Genomic DNA, 6,000 nt, shown 5'->3' with positions numbered 1-6,000 from the left:
AAAATGATTTTATGCATCTTCCTTTAGACAATGCACTAGGCTCAGTGATGGGAGCACAGTACTCAACAATTTTTGATGGCAGATACTCAGATTAAATACTTTTGATCAATCATAAATTAGAAATCCTTCAACAATAGTAAGACAAAGCTATTCCTCAAGATTCATAGGAATTCAAGTAGAATTTTGTCATTCATTCACTCACTCATTCAGTAAAAATTTAGTATCTACCAAGTGCCAAATATTTTGGTATATGTGTGGAAAACATATTTGCCTCCTGAAGTCCTTTTGGTAACATATTCATGATTACAGTTTAGGTCAAACCTAAATTATTTATTTACTTCCTGAAGACATTGTGATTTGTAAGATCAGTTTTTAAACTTTCTTCTGATTCCAGTTACTAATTTAGCTAAAGTCATCCTATATTCTGTGTACTAATGATGAGTGATTCTGAAAAGTACAATCATGTCAAATAAATGACAGTGTCTCAGAGGCACAGAGGCCATGTATGGGTTATATATGGCCATAGAGGAATTGCTCTCTAGGACCAATACATGCGTAATAAGTTGGTTAGGATTTCCATCATATAATCTCCTTAGCTCCAAGTTAACATTTAATTCAGAAAATTTCAATCAAATCAAATGAAAGAAACATTTTTGTATATACACTCTGTACAGAGTGTTCTTCAATATATTGTGATGGAAATATGTCATACCTTGCAATGTCCTTAGGTTCTGTTAATATCAGCATTTAATAAAAGCTAACATTTTCTGAGAATAGAAATCTGCTTCAGGAACTGTTCTAGGCACTTTACATTCATTATCTCTGAAGCCCCACAATAATCCTGAAAAGCTGGATGTTTTCATCCCTGATTTATCAATGAGAATTAGCATTCACTCATTAAAACTCAAATCCAGACTGACTCCAATGCTTACCCTCCCAAACCTTATGCAGTGGGGCAGAAGAGTTCTATGTATCACAAACATAATACTTAAAAAGAAAAGAATAGCAACAGCAGAAAAAAAAAAAAAAAGCCCCGTAAAGTAGCATAAGAACAAGTACCACAGTGAAGAGTATAACAGTTGCTGTGGGAGAAATCTGTGAGGATTTGAATGGCCAAATGAGGCTTCAGGAAAGAATGAATGGAGAAGTGTTCAGGTTATAGATAAGTGGTGAGAAAGTCACTAAAATCTAAACAGATATGATATGAAGCATGGATTGTTTGGGACACAGTAGAGGACAGTCTTCATAAGTTCACAAGATGCTGTGTCTATGTTTTGTGGACAACTTTGCATAACAGATTTACTCTTGTAGCTCAATGGAGATAGTGAAGGTTATTAAGCAGACAACTGGTAGAATTTTGGAGGATTAATGAGACACTTATTTAAATTTATGAAAACATGAGACAGGTAGACCAGTTCGAAGACAATGACAACACTCTAGGCATGCAGTTGTGCAGTCAGGCTGGGTGCAGATTAATAAAAGGGGAAGAAATACATCTGCAGAGGGATCAGTGCTACTTGGGGGCTGGAGGTGTGATGAGAGGAGTGTGATGTAGTTCAGAATCCATTCATTCAGTGTGGCTATGAGTCCTGAATCTTTCAAAAGGATATTATAAACTTTTCCCTCCCTAATTGACTATGACATTCTGCCAGCTGCTCCCTAGTGAGACAGGAAATCTGCCAAAATTCTTGTCTTCTGAAGAAGCAGCCATGAAGTTATCCCAGGTGTTTGGGGTATGAGACAGGGTGGGAATTGGGCTTCAGAGAATGTGATCTACGGCACTCAGGCTTAGTGCAATGATCCCCTGTGGTTCTGATGTGACTGGAAGTTTTCCTCTAACTGGAGATGGAGTGAAATAAGGGGAGATGGGTTCGTCATGACATTGGTTAAGTGCAGGCCAAATGAATGTGTATCAAGGTCATTAAAATACTATCCGGAATCCATGTCTATTTCTAGATTCTATTGCTCAGAAGAATGGGAGTAGAAACAACTGTGAGTAAATTGCCTTTTCTTTTGCTGTGGCGCTTATCCAGATGTTCAGTGTGATTGACGCCAATATTGGGAGGATAGGCTACTGGGAAGTAGACACACTGCTCATTTGGGTCATAGCTCAGGGTGCAATTCTATTTCCCGTTTCTCCAATCATGACATAATAATCTCTCATTTATGTTTCTCTAGTTTTGAAGTGTCTCTTTTAATCTCTGTCTCCACACACACACACACACACACACACACACACACACACACACTATAAAAGGTCTTAGTACTGTAGTACCGCCCCACTTCCCAAAATCAGGAGCTCCACCAGGTGGACTGCCTTTGGGTTTCAGAAGCTGCCAGTGGGTTCCAGTGTGTTGCATTATGATATCCATGATTTTTTAAATTATATTGTTTTTCTTCTCGTTTTTTATATTATATATTTAAATGATAGTATCTTTTGTACTGTGGATTTGCAGTGGAAGATGCATAATGCACTTTTCTTTTTACTTCTGTTGGTGTGTACTGTAGTCTCTGTGCTTCTTGTAATAATTGTAAACTTTAACTTTATAAAAAAAATCTGCTGAATCTAGAAAGAAAAGGTGCATAGCCTGTGTAGTCCATCATTCAGCATTCACACGTCGCACTGGAACCAGGAGGTTGATAGCAGTCATTACTCATGAGATGGGCTGGACCAGGGTTCTCCAAGTCCTGACTGCAAGTTATCAGTTACCTTGAATGCTGAGATTGGCTGTGAGTATTTCAGGAAATCACTATTGTTCAGTGAAGAATGGCCCCACCTCCTATCATCTACACTCTTGCCTTCAAAAGTGCTTTGAAATCATCCTATGGGTTGTAGAATCCCAGGCACTATTCCAGAACAACTCAATCAGAATCTGCATTTGACAAGATCCCCAGTGATTCATGTGCGTCCTAAAAACTGAGAAGCATGGTATTCCTTTTAAGTTACTTTGAGCATCATTTTTTCAGCTTACATTTTCAACAAATATGCATTGATTTAAGTGTTCTCCCTAATTTAGTTCACTTCTCAGTTGCTCAGGACACTTCTTGAGGTGATGTGAGATACTTAGGACAGATTTTACAACACCACTCCTGATGGTAACTCTAAGTTATCAAGGAAAATGCATTAAATGATTTTCTTCACATCCTCTTCAAATCACTGTGAAGAGAAGAGAAGTAGGCACATATTTCATAAGATTTCCAAAAAAAAAAGCAACTTTATTTGCAAATCTCGATCTTTAACACAGCACAGTCTCATGGCTGATAGAAATTTATTTGACATAACTGCTAGTTTCAGTGAAGTCAGCTCAAGATATTCTTCAGAAATATGTTCCAAAGGTGAGACACTTGATCTAAAAATATTAATGGAAAATTTATATTCTTATGGGGTTAGCTGGATAATGACTGTGTCTAAATGAAGTCTCTGTTAACTACTGTAGGGAAAAATACTTAAACATTGCTTGTGACATCACATTAACAATGAATAATTGAGCTGAATTCAATGCAAAAAAAAAAAAAAAAGATGTTTAATTTGAAGCCTTTGCCACATGAAATAAAAATGTGTGTCAAGGAAGTCACTTCCAAGTAGCAAACATTAAAAGTTATCTTTCCTGTATCTAGAAAACTAGTGGCATTGCAAGACGATGGGGTAAAATATTAAAATATATCAAATATTTAATTAGACATATCGATTACACATACTGTTCCTATTCATCTTTTAAAACCTCAAGTTGCATGTGGAATCGGTGTTCAAAGAAATCTGTAGGTCACAAAATGGCCCAACGCAGAGCAAGATTCCAAATCATTAAACCCCACATTTCAAAACCGGCTGCTGGTAATTTGACCAGTTTATACTTCTCTGGCATCAGCAGCGGTTCTGCTAAGGCAAAGTAAATGTCATAAAATGTTTTGTTTTCTAGCAGCCATTGGCAAATAATTGGCATCTGTTTTCTGTTGTCTAGCTGCAGTTGTGTTTTCTGAAACAGAAGCTTCCATTCCTCATCTAATAACTTGTTGATTTAGATCCTCTAGGGACCAAAAGGAAAAAAGAAAAAAAAAAAAAAAAAAAAGAGAGAGAGAGAGAGAGAGACTTGTCTGAGGGAGAAAAAAGAACCCTGAACACATGTGGGCTTCAGAAACATGGGTTGATTCCTAGTGCATTCTATCATCAGATTGTTTAGACTCATCTGTCTCCAAAAACAAACAAGAACAGGAAAGAAGTAACTCTTCTTGGGTAAACCTAAAACAATGAAGTTTCTATATTGCAAAGTTGAAAAGAGACAAAGGTCTTTTAAAAAAAACAATTTTGTTCTCATTCATCTTCAACTCCTTTTTGACAAAAGCCAAGTACGTTCGTTGTTATAAAGAAGAGGAAGGGGGCAAAACCTCCAGAGTGGAGAAATTGGGCTTGCCTTGAATTCAAACATTTTTAAAAGCTCAGTTAAGTGGGGGATGTGATTACTTGCAGAGCAGGAAAGGCACTTACGAATGCAACTGGAGGAGGCTCTCTGTTTTTAACGTTTAAGAGCAGATAAAACGCCACTTCCACTGACTTCAGGCATTCTTCTGGCTGAGGACTAGGCCATTAATAGTCATTAACACTCTTGCAGATGTATTGCCAGAGTGGTAATGAAGTCAACACCTTCTCATTTTTATACTGAAGCTCTGCCAAAGCGCATTAGGTCTTGTCACTACATAGCGATGTGTGATGTGCTTGCTCTTAAGATATCAACATAAACGCTGAATAAAAACATAAATCTTTTATGATGTTGGGACGTGTAACTATTTTATCGTACATCAATATAGATCTGTTATATTCAAACCTTGTCCATTGTTTACTGAATAAAGGGCAGACAAGCCAGTGACAGTAAACTGGGGTCTGTTTTTCTGAGTTGACCATCAACTTAGATTTTCCAAACAAATCATTAGCTGGAACTCTATCTTTAGAAATTTGACTCCATGCCATGTTCCCACTATTTGTTGTTTAGGGAGGTGTCTTAAATAGTCAGTTAACATAGTGAGTATCTTTTTTTTTTTCTTTACAAGACAATACATAACCTAATCGTAAGTGTTGATGGTCTGAAGTTTTACTTTCAAGTAAATGGACAGATATACCAGCTGATGTTCCACCCCACTCTTCTTTATAATTATGTAATATAAGTGCTTTATGTTGAATTTGTTCATGTAGAATATTCTCTCTGACAGAAGAGAAAGATATATTGACGGATGAACAGAAGGAGGGAAGGAACCAAAGATGGGAGGGAGGGAGAAAGGAAGGAAGGAGAGAAGAAGGAAAACAAAGTCTTTCCTAACTAACTTCATTTAGAATTTCATATTCTTTCCTTTCTTCCTGAACTTTCTTCACTATTGAAACGTATTTGTAGAACGGAACCACACCTCCCTTCCACAAGTTCCCGCACAAGTTGTGACTGGTGGAGAAACAAACAAGTCAGCACGGCAGATGGGGACCGCTGTGTGCACGCCTTCCCAGCCCAGATCGCGGCTGCTGGCTCAATAACCATGCCTGCCCAACTCATCTCACTCCCCTCTGACCTCTTCTTCCCAGCCCCACCAGCGACACTGCTCTACCTTCTTCTAGCAACAAATATCTAGGAAATGAATGTCTCTGTACAGTACTCAGAAGAGAAGATGTATCTTTTTTTTCCCCTAATCTTTATGTTTTTAGAGACTAATCATTATGACTCAAGGGCATTAATGCTTTTTCACAGGGGATCTAAGTATAAAATAGAAGAGATTGAGGAGCATAAAATCATCTATTACTCATTGTAGCTACCAGCCATGGCCTCAAGAGAATTGTTTGCTCATTTTATTGGCCAGTCAGATTGGGAAGCCCTATGCATTCATCCTGTTTTGCTCTGCTGTGTATTTATTCATGAATTCATTTAACATAATGTATAATTATTCAGTTGTTCCTGAGTTCCAAGTGGTCTGATAGAGACCAGACATACTAATATTAATAGGACACAGTCTTTGTCCTGAAAA

The sequence above is a fragment of the Camelus dromedarius genome, chromosome 7 (genome assembly GCF_036321535.1).
Source record: "Camelus dromedarius isolate mCamDro1 chromosome 7, mCamDro1.pat, whole genome shotgun sequence".
Lineage (NCBI taxonomy): Eukaryota > Metazoa > Chordata > Mammalia > Artiodactyla > Camelidae > Camelus > Camelus dromedarius.
Note: the sequence above shows the minus strand (reverse complement) of the source record.